Source organism: Lampetra planeri, chromosome 15, assembly GCF_965212315.1.
Source record: "Lampetra planeri chromosome 15, kcLamPlan1.2.h2, whole genome shotgun sequence".
NCBI lineage: Eukaryota > Metazoa > Chordata > Hyperoartia > Petromyzontiformes > Petromyzontidae > Lampetra > Lampetra planeri.
Genome location: NC_136121.1, coordinates 10,185,033 through 10,204,460, shown reverse-complemented (window position 1 = coordinate 10,204,460; position 19,428 = coordinate 10,185,033). Strand labels below are relative to the sequence as shown.

Genomic DNA, 19,428 nt, shown 5'->3' with positions numbered 1-19,428 from the left:
ATCGTCGTCGTCGTCGTCACGATCCGTGATGGGCAGATAGCCCCGTAGGTGCCCACTGCACATTTCGCCCAATTGTTGTTTCCACTTTCCTCCCTCTGTCTTGCGAGGAGGTGTACCCGTGCACGCGCGGCCAGAGTCGACCGCCCCGCTGCACGCGACGGAGAACACGCGCACGACGGCTGTGCAGAGAGCGCTAATCCACACCGCCCCACGCCCCACTCCCCACCGGATAGTTCACCTGCTGAATGAGACGGGATACGGGCAGCGCGGGGAGGGGGTGGCGGTGGCCAGGGTTTGGTGGATCCCCCGCACAAACTTTGTGAAACTCCCTTCCCAAGGGCGTCGTCACGGAGGAAGTGCCCGTACCTCTGGCTCTCCAGAAAAAACTGTGGATTCCGCCCGTGCCGTCTGTACGGGATAGAGTGTTGCCCCCTCGCACACGTGGGTGTTCTCGGGGTGCTCCGGTTTCCTCCCGCACGTAAACACTCATTGAGTGGCCGATGACACCTTTATATGTAGAGAACTGCAGATCTTGAGAGAGGTGGGGGCGGGGGGGATTTTGCACTGGCTCAGCACGTGGCTTGCTGCCTTCCCGCTCGCCTGTGGTTCCTGCTCGCGCCTCAACGGCGAGCGGACACCGTGCGGTGGCGGTGCGTTACGAGTTCAAAACATATTCCTGCGGAGGGAGCTGGTAGGAACGTTGGGTTGCTTCGGTCAATGGCCAGGGTCAACGGCGGCGTGGTGTATTCCGCAAATATGGCCGACTGTGAGGGCGGGCACAAGCTGGCGTGAGTAGGTTAAACGTTGAGTTTCATAAGGGCACGACGGGGTGACCAGCCCCTCCCCACCCAGCCCCATCCTCCCCACCCTCCCCACCCAGCCCCTCCCCACCATCCCTTCCCCACCCAGCCCCACCCCACCCTCCCCTCCCCACCCAGCCCCTCCCTCCCCACCCAGCTCCTCCCTGCACGACGGACGGACGGACACAATAATCCCCTTGTGGGCAGGTGTAACCAGGAGGTTCCTCCCAGTATAACTGTTACTCAATAATTAGGATCATTATAATTAAACACCGCAAGCACCTAATCCACCGCCTGTGCCTCCCACACTCCCCTCAGGAGATTTGTGAGTGACGGCCGCAGGGACGTTTGCCACTCGGCAAAGATGTGATACGCGTGCCAATGTTGGACAAACATTTTTTTTGTTTTTTTTTACCCGAGATCCGTGCAATTCCTCTCTTGTGAAAGGCGTGGTTCGGCCGCCGAGTGACTGGGCGACTCCTCTCAAGCCGAGAAAAGATCGCAAGCGGTGGATTCACGCAGCGTCCGCATTAACCGCGTCTCGAGACGGTGAACAGGAACGGCGGGACCGTTTTAGTTTGCGCAGAGAGGCAGGGAGGTTGATAGCACGGATTCGCTGGGGGGAATACATAAATAATAAATACGTTTGGTATCCGTGCCATTGTTGGAGCTTCTTAAATTCTTTCATATTAGCTGATGCCGATGCAGAGCAACAACTAAAAATGCGCGAGTAGGGGCTCAAGACGGATGCGTATCGGAGCGTATCGCCGTGATGTCTCCTTCCTATCTGTGGACTCGGGCAATTGCGTTGCCGTACGCCGCACAGTCTGTTCTGGATGACGACAAGTTGCACACTTGGAGAGTTTTTAATTTTCCATTTGATAAATCCACACCTCACTATGAGACCTCCTTTACCAGTGGCAAAATCATCATCAGAGTTGTTTCTTTTTGTTTGCATTTTGACTGCTTGTGTTGTGGTTATTGCAAACATGATCCCTTGTATAAAGGTGTCAGTTTTTTGTACCAGTTGAAAGGGTAAAACCCTACTACTAAATCCACACCTGCCGTGGTTTGTGCAGTGGATGCGATTTCAGGACGGAAGACCGCGAGCCTCGTGGAAGATCAAATTGTTGGAGCGCAAAGGGGCGGTCGCGACAAAGGAACCCTCCGGGTGACTGCCGCTCTTCAATCTGCGCCGAAGATTCGCAGAACGCAGCCACGGTTGGGAAAGGGGTGAGCCGCAGGCTACGGTGTGGCGGGGGCATGCAGAGGAGGATGATGAGCGTGCCGCAGCCGATATGGCCACGGGGTGAAGTGGAGGCCCCCCCCCCCCCTCGTGTGAGAGGTAATTTTTCCGTCAATATTCAAGTCGCAACTGTCGGCATTCCCGTTCGCGGGTTGACGAACCGAAAAAAAAAATCTACAAATCCACGAGCGGAGCGACAGCAAGTCGTACGACGCCAAATACGCAAACGAATTCTGGAGAACGTCCCACGAAAGTGGATGTCGCAGGGCTACTCCTGACTTCAGAGAAACCCCTTCTTCAAAGGAACTCGCTGTTCCACCCACGTTGTCCAACGAAGACTAATGACGTATTTCGGAGGCCCGAAACACAGTAATGAGTATTCTTAGGTTTTTTCGGTAAAGTCACGTAGGTAAAACATTAAAATTAATAAAAGTAAAATAAAATAAAAATCACGACGTTTCGGAGGCAACACAAGCTTCCGTCTTCAGGTGGAACCGTCACAGCCACGACAGCTGTATCAAGTAAATGAGAGATTGCAGGAGCTACCACTCCGTTTATATAAACCTCCGAAACGTCGTGATTTTTATTTTATTTTACTTTAATTAATTTTAATGTTTTACCTACGTGACTTTACCGAAAAAACCTAAGAATATGAATCCTTGCAGTCACGAAAGCTTCAAATCTAGAACAGTAATGAGTCTAAGATTTACTCCCCCGTCTGTCTAATCACCCGCTCTGCGCGTGCGGTGAAGTATGGCGGAACGACGAAACCGATCGGGGGGGGGGGAGGTGAGGGGAGCTCATTCCTCAAAAATCGCCACCCCCCCACCGCAACTCCCAATCGCTGCGGCTCTCTGAAAACGCGTCTCTCTCTCTCGCCATTTGAGCCGATCAATGATTTACAATTGTTTGTTACGGCTTAACCGCACATTACCGCGCGCGCCGGCCATTACACCGGTATTTACAATCGCATCGATTTATTTCTTCCCGCGAACACCGACGTAGCACGGCGAAGTGAGGGCAACATTTGATGCTTCGAAACTAAATCTGTGCCTCGAGTAATCACGGTTCGAGAAATGACCGGGTGTAGAGGTTGTTTTTGTGTTCGTTGGTCAACCACGTCAAATAAGTACGAGTGTGATAATTGTTTTTTTACCCTTCTATCTGGCAACAAAACTGACACCTTTTTACAAGGAGTCATGTTTGCATAGACCGCAATACCTGCAGCCATAATGCAAACAAAAACATAACTCTGATAATGTATGCACTGTCCTTGAAGTTGATTGGTCCACACCCGAGACAGCTTTCCTTAGAGCCTAGTCTCACATGGTGTTGGACCAGATGACGCCAAAAGGCGCCTTTTGCATTATGGCTGCAGGTATTGTGGTCTATGCAAACATGACTCCTTGTAAAAAATAGGTGTCAGTTTTGTTGCCAGATAGAAGGGTAAAAAACCAATTATCATATTTTTTACTGGCAAATGAGGTACTGATGAAGTACGAGTGTGTTTCGCAAGAGATAATAAGTGAGAATAAATAAATAAATGGGGATGCGGTTCGTGGTTGTTGTTGTTATTAATGGTTCGCGATCTCCACGGCGTGGCAGCTGAAAGAACGCTGAAGGTTTCTGAAATCCACCCCCTCTCTTCCCGCCGCCGCCTCGGTCCACCCTCCGACTGATGCTCCTACTGTTGTGGAGTGACTCATGCAGCCAGCTATGGCTGCAGAGTTTGGTAGTACATGTTATTTACGTCGTTTATTGTGAAAATTCGGTCACAGTTCCTATGATCGCTGTTTCGTTGCTTTTATGGCTTTATTTTGGTGATTTTCGAAAAGTTTTTGGTTTGGCCATGTTTGTTTGTTATAGTACAGAGTTAGACTGATGGCCTTAATCTAAGTTGTCTTGTGGTTGTTGTTGTTTGACTTGCATCCCACTGAGATTTTTGCACACAGCGTTGGTGTACGGTGCTTTTTCTGCAATATTTTGCCGTCTTTTCTTGGATTATCTGTTTGCACATAGTCACTTTAAGATGTTTTCTTGTTCATGTTTAAGTTTTTTTTTGTTTGTTGCGGTTGCACCCGATTCAAGAGCCGAATGGCTCACAGGGCTACACCTAATAAATGAACTTTGAACTTGAACCCAGCAACAACAATCATGTACAGTAGATGATGCCTGTCAATTGATCGGTCAGAAGCAGCAGGTCGTGCATGGTGGGGTAAAGTGTGGGTACTCCCATATCCACAGTGACTATGATCACTACTCTTAAGTTTTTTCGGTAACGTCACAAAAAACCTAAGAGTATGAATTCTTGCAGTCACGAAAGCTTCAAATCTAGAACTATGATCACTGTTACATTGTTTTTATAGCTTTATTTTTGCCCATTTTGAAAACGTTTTGATTCAGCCATGTTTGTTTGTTGTAGTACAGAGTTAGCCTGATAACTTTAATCTAAATTGTCTTATGGTTGTTATTGTTTGACTTGCATCCCACTGGGATTTTTGCACACAGCGTTGAAATGCGGTGTTTTTTTCTGGAAGACTTTGCTGTTTTTTCCAGGATTTTTCTGTTGCGTGTAGTCACTTTAAGATGTTTCTTGTTCATGTTTTTTTGTTTTTGTTGCGGTTGCACCCGAGTCAAGAGCCGCATGGCTCGTAGGGTTAGGCGAAGCCGGGTAAGAAAGCGAGTACCTAATAAATGATAAATGAAACTGAAACACCAGCGTGGAAGAATAATGCCAAAGCACCCTCTAACGGGGCCTCCCTCTCTCTCTCCACAGCTCCTTGCAGTGGGAGGCCCTGCAGACAGCAGCGGTGGCGTCAACGAGCAGGTCGCAGGGCTGCACCTTTACCTTTTTATTTCTTCTCACAAACGAACACAACACACAAGCGTGTGTTTGTTGATTCATTGTGTTTGGCTGATCACCGGAGGATGAGCGAGGGGGTGGGGGGGGGGTCTCTGCGCTGTTAGTAAACACGTGGCCGGGACTGTCTGGTTGCCACGTGGGGCTGAATGAGCAAGCGATGGCAGCTGTGAATGGAGGGTTGGGGGTAAGGGGAGCCGTGGGGGGGGCTGAAGAAGCATCAGAACTCCAACTCTCAACACCGCCGCCATCGCCGACGGCAATCTCCCAGGGGGGTGGTTTCGGTTTTTAACTCCCGAAAAGACGCGGTGGGTTGCATTTCCCACATAGGCGCTTGATTACAGAGGAGCCCGCGTTGGTGATGGGAGGAAGCAATTCCGAGTGTTCTGCCGTGCCGTTATGTGCGAGGACTGCGATTTCCAAAGCAGTTTCCTCGGGCGGATTATTTTGTTGTTGCGTGGTGTGTGTGTGTATCTATATATTTGTTTTATTACTTTCGTCTCTTTGAAGCTCAGCCATCGATTGCACCCCACCCCACCACCCCACCCCACTCCACCACCCCCGCGCGCTTCAAAATGTTAACGAGCGGAGGAGATCATCTTCTTGGTTCTTTCGGTAAAGTCACGTAAGAAGGGAAATAATAAAACAATAAAAATTAAACATAATAAAATACTTCTCACGAATTATTTTATTATGTTTTGCCAAGCCTGGTGGTGCCCATTCAGACGCTGTCTTTCCGACAGACCTGTTCTTCACCTGATGACGGCTGCTTGCGTTGTGGCCGAAACGTCGTGAGAATTATTTTATTATGTTTTATTTTTATTATTTTATTATTTCCCTTCTACGTGACTTTACCGAAAGAACCAAGAAGATGAATCCCTGCAGTCACGAAAGCTTTAAATAGAGCGGAGGAGAGGTTTTTTTTCCCGCGAGGGTTCCAGCCGGGTGGAGGGAGGAGCGCATCGCGACCGCGTTTTAACCTGTTAAGTTCCATGTCACCACCCCCTCTCTCTCCGCGGGTTCACCGCCTTCTCTTCACGTGGCTCCATCACGTCGGGCTTGTTTGCCTCGGGGATGAATATCGCCCGGTTGTTGTTGTTGTTCTTCTTGCTGCCACCAAACGTGCTGTTACGGGCCTCCCCCGTTCTAGTCACTATAAAAAATTAATGAGAGAAAAAAAAAACCTGCGTCCCTAAATATTAAAACCGCCACGGGCAGCCGATAAGAACCAAAAATAGGAAAACACCGAGGTGCATTGGCGCCAGATGAACAAATAAATGTTTTGTTTGCTTTACCGGGTAAAGCCCATTGAGCTACAAACAGCTCTTTTTCAGAAGCGACTTGGCACGCAAATTATAGGTCAACGAAGGGGCTCATCGTCATGTGGAAATTCACAGCAGCATCCAAATAACCCCTGAACGCGTGGAGTTGATTCTAAAATGCGGAGGGGGGAAACCGGAGGACCCGGAGGAAAATACACGCGACCTCGAGGAGGGAGACACGCAAACAAATATACAGCAGCAGGCGTCGGGATCGAACGCACGACTTCCTGTATCCCAGGCGAGGTTGTTAACATCTCGCCCGCCCTGCCACGCGTGCCCACGCCTGCCCCCCCCCCCCCCGGCTTGCCACGCACGCAACGGCTGTCTTGTCGGGTTGAAGGGGGTACAGGCACTGCGCCGCAATTTCTTGCTGGTGGCCCAACAAGAAAGCAAGTTCAAGTTCATTTATTAGGTATAGCCCTGTGAGCCATTCGGCTCTTCAATCGGGTGCAACCGCAACAAACAAAAAACATGAACAAGAAAACATCTTAAAGTGAATATGTGACTGAGTGCAAACAGAAAATCCAAGAAAAGACAGCGAAATATTGCAGAAAAAACACCGTACACCAACGCTGTGTGCAAAAACCCCAGTGGGATGCAAGTCAAACAACAACAACAAGACAACTTAGATTTCGATTTAAAGCTTTCGTGACTGCAGGGATTCATCTTCTTGGTTCTTTCGGTAAAGTCACGTAGAAGGGAAGTAATAAAATAATAAAAATAAACATAATAACAGACAACTTAGATTAAGGCCATCAGCAAGAAGGCGGTCCAAAATAAACCACCACCACCACGGTGGAGCGAGCGGTTTGAGACAGCAGCGACAATGGCGAGCCGCCTCGCCACGTGGAGCGCAACGCGGAGCCAACGCTGCCTCTCTCGGTAGAGCTAAAGGAGCAGCCCTGCAATCACATTGCCCGTGGCTGATGCGTGGACGAGCAAAGGGTTCGAGGTGGTGAGGGCCTGCGACTGCGTGGCGCCCGCCAGAGTTGAGGATCGGGATTTTAGTTTTGATACTGGACGAATCCAATGAGTTTCGATTTAAATCTTTTGTGACTGCAGGGATTCATCTTCTTGGATCTTTCGGTAAAGTCACGTAGAAGGGAAATAATTAATGATCATTCAGACGCTGTCTTTCCGACAGACCTGTTCTTCACCTGAGGACGGCTGCTTGCGTTGTGGCCGAAACGTCGTGAGAATTATTTTATCATGTTTTATTTTTATTATTAGTTCCTTTCTACGTGACTTTACCGAAATAACCAAGAAGATGAATCCAATGAGCTATATGATTATTTTTGTTAGATGTCGGTGCCTCTCTTTCGCCTTCGTAATTAAAACTGTCTCCCCCCCCCCTCTCTCTCCTGGCGTTCCTCTTTTGTAATTGTGAGAAGTGTCCTGAGGGGCAAGAATTCTCACCAAACAGAAGGCTATTGTTTAGAAAGATGGTTTTTGTTGTGGATGACAATGAAAAGGAAATTTTAAAAAGTGAGTTATTAAATTTCATTGTGCGGCCTTGTGAGTTGGGAAATGATGCACCGTTGGCAGACTGGGTTATCTGAAAATGCACGCGTGGGTTATTTTCCAATCGATGTTTTGATTTTTTTTAAGGATTGTATTTGACAATCTGGTGTATGGCGTTGGCTAAGAATTGAACTTAGGTGGCCGGGTTCGTAGCGGTTGGGGAAATATTGGAAGTGGGATCCTTAAACATTTCCTGATATTTATTCTTGCTTCATTTGGAAGAGGTAGCTTAGAAGTGGCAAAACCGTTTAAAACTTAATAATAACAGGGTTTAAAAAAACACGTCAATCCACTGCTGGATGAGGGCCTCCGCACATCGTGCGGGTCGTGGATCTCATTTGACCGTACTTCGTCTTTGAAGGCGGGTGGAGCGTAGATGCCGGGGGGCGCATAGAAAGTAGAGTACAACAATACATTGTGCTGCGCTGCCCACCGTGTCCCACCACGTAGCTCGCAGCAGCCGACTTATTGATGCCCGGTGCCCGACCATGCCCAAGCGCTATCGCAGGCTCAAACCCTGCTTAGCTTCCGCGATCTGAAGAAATCAGGCGGATGCATTCCAGGCGATATGCACGAAGGCGATCGTGAAATAAAATTAACAAAAAACACCCCACCAACAAGCCGGCGGGTATTTTCCAGTGGCTGCGAGCGGGCAGATGAATGTATTGAATATTGATCACGCGTGTCTTGTGTTTAACGCAGACAAAAGCACCCTGGGGTCCCCAGCGTTCGACTTGGCGCGCTATAATGTACGCTCGTTGACATCCTGATAACGCTGCGATCGGGATTCAAACGTCCACGCGGCGTCTCCGGTGCCGATCGCGTCGAGCGCCAACCGGGAAACGGGGATTGGAAAAAAACAAATTAAGAACTCAGCAGCAGCGTGCGCTTTGGACGCGGTCGCGTCTGTATAAGCCGCGTGGTTACAAAACCTTGGGGTACATCCCTGCAATTGCCTGCGCGAGATACTGCCGGCAAGGAAGGGCTTTCACGACAGGGATATCTACAGAGAGGCCCTTTCTAAGCGGGCTTTTGGCCTACTCTTCCACGCTGGCGAGACATCTTGGGAGACGTGGGAGTGACCGCCCTTGACCGCATCCGCTCCGGGCGGAGCCCGCCGATCGATCGGCTGCGGCACTCCCGTTTAGGCTCTCCGATTAGCGCGTTTGGCTACGTACGGTGGGAAAGAAGTTCAACATACACGCATACGTACATGGACTGCTCGGTGCACTGAAGTGGGGGGGGGGGGGCGAGTTGAGAACACCTGCCCCGTTGTATTAACCACCCCCACCGCCCACGGAGATGAAATCGAACCGGCCACCTCCAGGATTGCGAGCCCAAGCCAAGCGTGCGTAACGCAGCTCGTGTTCCCCGCACGTGAATCCCGGTTGTTGTTGTTGTTTCTGTTTTTAACTGCTGCAAACGCCGTCCGCGGGAACCCTCCGCGTCGATAATCGATCCGCCGCGTGTAAAGACCCCGGCGGGCGACGCTAAAAACGCTCCTCGACAATTTGCTGCCGCCGTGCGCCCCCCCCCCCCCAACCGATTATGGATTACGTCCGCAGAGCAGCGAAGTTTTCTGGCGATCGGCGGCGCTAAAGACGCTCAATTATGGCGAACATCTGCTCGTGCGCCGCGCCGCTGACGCCGAGCGTAATGAGCGTTTGGCAACAAAGCGGCAAGTGCTGCTAATTTGCGTGCTACCTGTTATGAGTGGGTTCTAAAAGAGGGGGATAATAGCCACCCCCCCCCTCCCCACCGCTGGCAGCGCAGGCTGGAGCACTCCTCCCCTGCTGTCGTGAACGTCGCCCCGTGCGTTGAAGATGCGCCGCACGGACACGCAGAACGTCGCTGGCGGTCGACCCGATCTATGAAGCGGGCAGCGGAACGTGAGTGGTGAGCAATATGCGAACTGGTTAGGTGAATGGTGAGTCACATCTGAACTGGTGAAGTGAGTGGTGAGTAACATCTGAACTCGTTAGGTAAGTGGTGAGCAATATCTGAACTTGTGAAGTGAGTGGTGGGCAATATCTGAACTGGTGAAGTGAATGGTGAGTAACATCTGAACTGGATAAGTGAATGGTAAGCAATTCTGAACTGGTGAAGTGAGTGGTCAGTAACATCTGAACTGGTTAAGTGAGTGGTCAGTAACATCTGAACTGGTTAAGTGAGTGGTGAGTAACATCTGAACTGGATAAGTGAATGGTAAGCAATATCTGAACTGGTTAAATGAGTGGTGAACGATATCTGAAACGGTCATGGGCCTCCCCAACCCCCCTCCCACACACTTCGCCAACCCACGTTGGACCAGGGTGGAGAGGTATGGCCAGATAATTCCCACGGCCGACACCGATATTTGTTCGCGGAGGCTTTCATCCAGCAGTCGAGTGACAAAGGGGCCTGGGTTCGATTCCCGACTCGGGTGCCTTTCTGTCGACAAATACGCAAGCACATCTTTGCCCTGACAGCTGGAAACGTCGGCTTCCGTGCTTGCGAAGAAGTACGTCCCAGGACTAAAGTAATTTTGGGAAACGTTACAGCAACTTTGCTGTGACGGTTCCACCTGAAGACGGAAGCTTGTGTTGCCTCCTAAACGTCGCGATTTAATTTAGTTGTTTTTTCATTTAATCGTTTACCTACGTGACTTTACCGAAAAAAACAAAGAGTACAGAATCCAATGTATTTTTTTACACGCAACGTAACGCCACACGACACGCTGGCGAGACCGGCGTGTGCGCGCACGTGCGCACACGTGCGCGCTCGCGCGGAACATCTGTGCTCACATTCTCTTACTGTGCTGCAGTGGCAACTTCAGAATCGAGGATATTTATTTATACCGGGGGAATCCGATGAGCTATAAAGCTCTTTTTCATACATGTCCAGTATAGGGGCAGCTCAGAACGTTACAACAATAAACGATACAAAGACACCATATGAGTGCAATGGATAGGAAAGGTAAACTAAAATATCTGTGGGTCTCTATGCGAGTGGTTCTCGGTGTGAGTCGATGGGTCTCTGTGTCAATCTGCGGGTCTCTATGCAAGTCCATGATTCTCTGTGCGAGTCTATGGGTCTCTGTGTCAATCTGCGGGTCTCTATGCAAGTCCATGATTCTCTGTGCGAGTCTATGGGTCTCTGTGTCAATCTGCGGGTCTCTATGCAAGTCCATGAGTCTCTGTGCGAGTCTATGGGTTTCTGTATCAATCTGCGGGTCTCTATGCAAGTCCATGAGTCTCTGTGCGAGTCTATGGGTTTCTGTGTCAATCTGCGGGTCTCTATGCGAGTCCATGAGTCTCTGTGCGAGTCTATGGGTTTCTGTGTCAATCTGCGGGTCTCTATGCAAGTCCATGAGTCTCTGTGCGAGTCTATGGATTTCTGTGTCAATCTGCGGGTCTCTATGCGAGTCCATGATTCTCTGTGCGAGTCTATGGGTCTCTGTGTCAATCTGCGGGTCTCTATGCGAGTCCATGATTCTCTGTGCGAGTCGATGGGTCTCTGTGTCAATCTGCGGGTCTCTATGCGAGTCCATGGTTCTCTGTGCGAGTCTATGGGTCTCTGTGTCAATCTGCGGGTCTCTATGCGAGTCCATGATTCTCTGTGCGAGTCTATGGGTCTCTGTGTCAATCTGCGGGTCTCTATGCGAGTCCATGATTCTCTGTGCGAGTCGATGGGTCTCTGTGTCAATCTGCGGGTCTCTATGCGAGTCCATGGTTCTCTGTGCGAGTCTATGGGTTAACAATCGATGCGAAGGGGTAGGTATACGTGTGCGCAGTGGGGTGGAAGCGCCGTGTGGGTACATTTGCATAAGCGGCAGTGTGGGGGGAGAAGTGTGAAGGGCGTGAGGGATGCGGTGTGCACTCCGGTGGGTTCCCATGGCATCGACGTGATTGATTGTGACGCTCGTCGCTTTTATACCCACAACCGAATTATTCTCAACGAAGAAGCTTTTGACCGTGATTGTCAGCCACCCGTCAATCGGCCGCCCGAACGACCGGGTCCCTACGCTCCCTGCAGCGTGCCTGGTCACGGGGACTTTTTATTTTGTAAATCCTTTATATTAAGTTCACTTGCTTGCTTGCTTACGACCGTGCAAATCTTTCGGTCGTTTTTTAACCCACTTCCCGTGATCCAATCGAGCTGACATTTTGCACACAGACTCGTTGTGCGTGACAATTTATTTTCGTGAAAAAAAATTCAAAAATTTTACAACTTTTAGGATTTTTTTTTTATATTTAATTACCAATTGCTTAATGCTGGCAGACAATCATCTGACCCATAGGTGGCAGCCATCTCCAGCCAGAGGACGAGAGGACTCTAGCCGCCACGCATATAAAGGATTTAGAGTGAAAAACTTTGTTTTTACGGGTTAATTTTTACCAGGTGAGGCCCACTGAGCTATATAGCTACCTAGCATGAGCCAGCCATTGCAGGCCTGCGCCTTTGTCTTCACTCGACACGAGCGCTTGTCAGAGTCTTTATTTATGCTGGAAGAATGCGATGAGCTGTGGATCTCTTATTCACAGGTGTCCAGTGAAGACATTTTCCCTTTATTATCTTGAGAGTGCCTTGCCTTAGTAACTGGATAAATATACCTCGTGAAAGGAAGAAATTACTGGCGAAATGGCATTCTCGAATTGTAAATGTTTACGGGTTTACTCTCGAACACACCACCGGTGTGCTGTATTTCACGTGACAAACCTTACTAATTGGCTGTGTGCGGTGGTCGCGGGTTTAACGGCACATTTATATTCTTGCGATCAAACCCAAAAAACAAACCTCTGGTGGATTAACATCGGTCGCGAAAGCCCTCCTACTGCGCATTCAAACTTGACGGGAAGTTTTTTGTGAACCTCCGATACAGCCTGCAACTACAGGCTGTATCAGCACACGGGCCCCTGCGAAAACTCCCAAACCCACCGTGCACACGTGGCCCAGTGGTGCCAGAGGTCAGAGGGCACAGAAGCGGTGCGCCGCTGAGATCCTGGGCTCATCAGAGCTGCGTTTCACCCGCCCCGTGACCAAACCGGAGTCTCACGCCGAGAGGATAAATGGTCTCGGCTTGGTCGACCGATGACCGCAGGCGGTAAGTGTTACGGTATAAAAATAAAACGTGATTCCGCACACTCATGACTGAAATTCCAACATTTTTTAAATTATTCGTTGATGACTGCCACGTGTTGAACACTTTTGCAACACGAGCTTAAAAAAAAGGTAAAAGAATGTAAAAGAACGTACGATGTAACTGGTATTGGCCAATCATCCTCAATGCATAAAAAATTTACCCGTAAAAACAAAGTTTTTCACTATAAATCCTTTATATGCGTGGCGGCTAGAGTCCTCTCGTCATCTGGCTTGAGATGGCTGCCACCTATGGGTCAGATGATTGCCTGCCACCATTAAGCAATTGGTTATTAAATATAATTTTTTTTTCCTAAAAAGTGTAAAATTTTTGAAAAAAATTTTCACGAAAATAAATTGTCACGCACAACGAGTCTGTGTGCAAAATGTCAGCTCGATTGGATCACGGGAAGTGGGCTAAAAAACGACTGAAAGATTTGCACGGTCGTAAGCGCGCAAGCAAGCAAGTGAACTTAATATAAAGGATTTTAAAAAATCCCCCCACGAATTACTCCGTTCGGTTTGCACATCGCAACATCGCCTCCGGCTGTGAATACTTGGCAGGAACCTCCTGAAAATAAGTCTTGAGACTGAAGCTTTCCTGCGTGAGCAAGAGTGGTAGTAATGTTTCTTTAAGCACGGTACGTTGATACGAAAGATCTGAAGGGGGTCTCAGAATTAGTTCTATGATGTCTCCTTCCGTGGGCTGTTTTCTGACGCGGGGGGCTGATGTACTCCAAACAAGGATGAAGGCTTCGTCTCAGGACGAGACAACAATAGCAAAAGGACTTTCTTAATTTCAAATACATGAATTAAATTTAAACAGGAAGGGGACACCAATCGTTCTCTAACCAAGCTCCTCCGATTCTCACAATGTGGTCGATAGTGTATCCACAGAAACGTTATTCAACCCGGCTAAACAACCCCCCCCTCCCCACCCCCTCATTGTAGCAGATGTTTAGAAATGTGACTCTGGGTTTTGTTAAAAAAAAAAGGGGCACGTGCTCAGATATATTTTATATCGGTTTGGGATTTACCTGCGAGGAATTGGCGGGGGAACGACTCATGCGCTGTGTTTTTTTTTTTATAAATGTAACAACAATAGATAGATAAATAAATTACTTCCGAAGCATAACCACCCTCGAGATCGGCGTGCGCGCGCGCCGCTCCACAACGCAAATAAATTCCGTCGCTAAAACCGACGATGACAACGACGTTTCATCACTTCGGGCGACCAGCACATGGCACATTTGGCTCCCCAATCACAACACCGGTCCTGCCGGCACCCGGGAGTTTAAAAAAATAACTTTAAATATTTTACTCTTTGGTTCTTTCGGTGAAGTCACGTAGATAGAAGATTAATAGAACGCGACGTTTCGAACACAACACAAGCAATCGTCATCAGATTTCGATTTAAAGCTTTCGTGACTGCAGGGATTCATCTTCTTGGTTCTTTCGGTAAAGTCACGTAGAAGGGAAATAATAAAATAATAAAGGTCTGTCGGAATGACAGCCTTATTCAGACGCTGTCTTTCCGACAGACCTGTTTTTCACCTGAGGACGGCTGCTTGCGTTGTGGCCGAAACGTCGTGAGAATTGTATTTAATTATGTTTAATTTACATTATTTTATTATTTCCCTTCTACGTGACTTTACCGAAAGAACCAAGAAGATGAATCGTCATCAGGTGAGACAAACACAGCAGGATAACTGCTGAGGCAGTTCATGACACATTTATATATTTACACAATCTAACCCCAAAAAAATTAACCCGTAAAAACAAAGTTTTTCACTATAAATCCTTTATATGCGTGGCGGCTAGAGTCCTCTCGTCCTCTGGCTTGAGATGGCTGCCACCTATGGGTCAGATGATTGCCTGCCACCATTAAGCAATTGGTAATTAAATATAATTTATTTTTTCCTAAAAAGTGTAAAATTTTGGAAAAAAAAGTTCACGAAAATAAATTGTCACGCACAACGTGTCTGTGTGGAAAATGTCAGCTCGATTGGATCACGGGAAGTGTGTTAAAAACGACCAAAAGATTTGCACGGTCCTAAGCAAGCAAGCACGCAAGCAAGCAAGTACGCGAACTTAATATAAAGGATTTAAAAAGCCCTCTATTGTGGAGTAATGAGGTCCTTATTGGTGCGTGGGCTTTGCGCAGAGCCGATGCGTCGGTTGCACGATGTGCAGCATTCGGTGGCGGCGCTGTCTTCAGACCGCCACGAGGCTTCGTTGGTGAACAGTCTTCAGTCACGTGTATCTAAAGCGATTCATTTATATAACACTGGTCAACAACAAAAAAACTTTTTTTCTGGCCTGCAGCTGTTTTAGACTAATTTCAGGGTGCTGATTCCAAATCTGATCTCAGATTTGCTCTATCACATCTCATTTTTATGCTATCGGCATACCCCATTTTCATTGATGTTAACCGAAATTAACTCTTTCACTTATGATTGCAAGTTGTTGCGAGTCAGTGACTGCTTTAGTGTTAAAATATGGTGCTGTATTTTTAGGATAGTGTGTTTATAATATAATTTTATGTAGATATCCACATTTATTTAATATTTTTCTTCTGAAGTTTTTATTGAAAATGCAATATTTGATATCTCAAAAACCTGATGTGATAGACAAAAACTGATGCCAGATTTGGAACCTTATGCCAGAAAAAGTGTGTTGACCAGTGTAATGAATGCTTTTGCACAGCAGTGCACCAGAGACGCAAGAAGGGTAAATCGTTCAAAATAAATGCGCGTGTGCGTCGATGCTGTGCGAGTGGACGTCAGCCCACGTAGCCACAAGCTTCAAATCTATGATTTACGCTCCAATGCACCGGTGGTGCTGAACTAGTAACAAATTGACACGTTTTGTTTACGTGAAAAACCTTACTAATTGGCTGTGTTGGGGTGGTGGCGGGTGAAAGACGCCTTTATATTTAGACGATCTAATCCACAAAAACCTTTTATCACGACTAATATTGGTCGAGAAATGCCCACGTGTGAAAGTGATCTCAAAATTATTCGACACATCGCATCTCGGATATCGTAGTCGTGGTATTTCCATCGATGCCCCATTTACCCAGCGGGCTCGTTGTTGGACGCGAAGGGGTTCAACACGAAAAGAGAAAGACGTCCCAGCGGATTCCACGTCTCGTCTCGCGACGCCCACGAGCACAGTCGGCGTAAAATTGGGTTCGGGGGAAGAAGAATAAAAAACACGCCAGAAAACGACTTTTTTTGTAAAATTCACGCTGGATTTAATAATGTTGGCACCCGCAATTGGCGCCCTGCTCTTTAGGTCTCTGGCTACCATTGAACTGCGGCGGGCTCGCGCGCGAAACAAATCTTCGCGGCTCGCTCGCGGCGGCACAACGATGAGAAGCGTTAGCAGAAAAAATACCCGTTGGCTAAAAAAAAGAAACAAGATGCTGCTTGCGCACGCGTGCACCCATCCAGGCACGCATGCACACACAGACAAAGATCCCCCTTACAGCCTTACCAGACTGTTGGGGCAAGTACAGCTATAGTGAGCACCTATGAAGGACGGGACGGAACACGAGGAAAGTGGGTGGACAGCACCATGCCCGGCCGCCTTTGTCTCCCTCGTGGTGATGTTTACACACTGCACGAGGTACTCATTTGAGGCTGAGTCGACCTAGAGGAGGCCTAGGACCGGTTCAGATAATCGTCACTGTGGTGTTTGCCGTGAGCGGGAATCGAACCCGGGTCGCCAGGCTCGTAGTGCAGCGCGCTAACCACTACACTACCGCTCCCCACACACACGCACACACACGCACACAAACCCATTTTGAGCTCAAGGTCACGAAAACATTTTTTGCAGCACTGCTTCGCGGCAGCTGCGATTCTCACCAACGCGGCAAACGCGTTTCCCCCCCCCCCCCCCTTTGTTTTTTGTTTTCTTCCCAATTAAAAAGGTGTGCGCCTGCCTCCGCCGGACGTTTGACATTTATTTTGACTGGCATGCTAAAAATCAAATCAATAAGCTTCTGCCCATCAAATAAGCCAAAGGACCACCACAGGCGGCATTGAGATCTTGGCGGAGAATTTGCCAGACCGGTGCTCATTAAGCTCTCGCAAAAAAAAAACGGCCGCTGTCATTCCCAGAGAGAGAGAGAGAGAAATATATTAATTTATATATTTATAGCTTCAAAAATGGAAATATCTGTTGCTTCATATACCTTGCCGTGAAATATGCCTGGCGCTGGATTACAGCTCAGTTGGGAAGAGATGCAGGGCTTCTACTTCTTGTGAGCACGAGTTGGCATCCCAACCCATGGGATTTCACCCATTACCGTCATCATCACAGGCGTTTGCGCTCAGTGTGAACCTCGCAAGCATTGTGATCAGCATCGTCACACGCCCAAGCGTGTGCGAGGCGGAGTGAGTGGGAAGGCCGCCAATTTGTGAACCCCCTTTTACTACAGAGGGATACTTCAAAGCTATTCAGCCAACCGCATAAAGGTGCCATCGCTGTTCTTTTTTGTGGAAGGGAGTGGCAGTCCAGGACTGGTTCAAATATCACTCGTACATGTACTGTATGTATTGTGAACTTCTTTCGCACCGTACGTAGCCAACCGTGCTAATCGGAGGCGCGGGGAAGGACAACGAACTAAACACACAAAAAGCTATTCTGAAGAATCCAATCTAGTTTTTAAAATTAAATAGCTCCAGTGGCTCACAAATATCAGAAGAGCGTTCCAGACGGCCGCAGAAGCGCACGTGTGCTCGATGGATGGCTAACTCATGTTTGCCGTGGCCAGGAATGAAAATCAGTTCCGACGGGTTCGTAATGAAGTGCACTGACCACTACGGCATCGCATAAAAAAATCATCGTCAGCGCAATCGTCAGTCAGACGTGGTCAACCCACTGCTGGATGAACGCCTCTCCCCACGCTGCGATTAAACCGCCGAGCTCCTTGTCGGATGCCTTCTAATAGAGCGTGGTTTACAGGATACAATCACCGCACGCGCGTGCCCGCATCTCGTGTCTGCTGTAACAATCCACGGCGGCGTTGTGTGTCTGGCACATGAACAGCGATGAATAACAGCGGTAATAAAACGATTGGCAAGAGCTGCACTGCCCCCCCCACCCCACACACATCCCCCCTCCCCCGGCACCTCTCCACCAGCACGGGGCTGGATCGTCCGCACGAAGCGTTTGTCCGTAGCCGTTTAGGAATTAACAAATTGGGTGTTTTTTTGTTTTGGGGGGGGGGGGGGGCATCTTATCCGGGATCTCCTCTTCTCGGACGAGCGCCGAAATTTGTCTCCGAGAGGCACGCGGCTGACGGTCGTTATGTTAGTCCCGAGGGCCTTATCCGAATTAAATCACGTTTACATCTCGACCGCTGACGGTTGTAAACATTTCTTGGGCAAAAAAATAAAGCAACTAAAATTCCACCCCCCTCCCCCCCCGCTGTTGAATAACGCCCTAAACACGTTCTAAGCCACGCGTTGGAGGCTTGTTTGGCTGAGAAAGACGAATGCGCTTTGGGCAGGGACGCGCGTCATTTGGGGCTCGTAGCGACGACGGCCGACGAGACTAAGGGCGGAGTGGCAGCCCAAAGGAGGGAGAGAGGAGACGGAGCGACGGAGGAGACGGAGCGAAGGGAGCGCAGAGGTCGCAAACGGGTTTTGATTCCTTACCCGTACCCGTACCCGGCCGCGCCAGGGTCGCAAACGGGTACCCGTACCCGGCCGGGTACGGGTAGCCAGGTATCGGGTAGGTTACGGGTATCAGGTACCCGGTCGCGACCTCTGAGGGAGCGTCTCTCGTGCGTCGGGCCCCCGGTGGACTGCCGGCATCGCGAGACCGTTTGCGATGATGGCTGCAGTGTCCGCTGTTACCATCATCATGGCTCCTGTTGCTGATGTCTGAATGATCAAAGCCGCGTCTCAAGACTCCGTGCAAAATGCCGGGACTCGTGAATCACGCGGAAACCACTGAATCTGTGTTTTTTTTATTATTTGTGTTGAGGCCCGGTGCGAATGAAGGCACTTTGCAGATGGCAGCCGATCCATCATCGGCAGAAGAGGGAATACAAGTGGATTTATACCACGGCGTCTACGGAGAGCGATGGGCATATTTATTTTATAGAGAGAGGCAGCAAAGCCATACGCGGAGGAAACAAGGACGGTGTTGAGCCTGGACTTGAACAGGGCAGGGGGTTGCGTGGAGGGGTGTAGAGTGAGATGAGAGGGGAGAGGCAGGAGAGTGCGTAGAGGGGAGTGGAGAAAGATGAGAGGGGAGAGGAAGGAGAGTGCGTGGAGGGGAGTAGAGTGAGATGAGAGGGGAGAGGCAGGGGAGTGCGTGGAGTGGAGTTGAGTGAGATGAGAGGGGAGAGGTAGGAGAGTGCGTGGAGGGGAGTAGAGTGAGATGAGAGGGGAGAGGCAGGAGAGTGCGTGGAGGGGAGTAGAGTGAGATGAGAGGGGAGAGGCAGGAGAGTGCGTGGGAGGGAGTAGAGTGAGATGAGAGGGGAGAGGCAGGAGAGTGCGTGGAGGGGAGTAGAGTGAGATGAGAGGGGAGAGGCAGGATAGTGCG

General features: G+C 49.2%; 1 protein-coding gene across 1 annotated transcript in view; it reads right to left on the bottom strand.

Moving 5' to 3' along the window:
- LOC144722833 (N-acetylgalactosaminyltransferase 7-like) overlaps positions 1 to 19,428 on the bottom strand; it is a 119,035-nt gene that overhangs the window by 38,959 nt on the left and 60,648 nt on the right.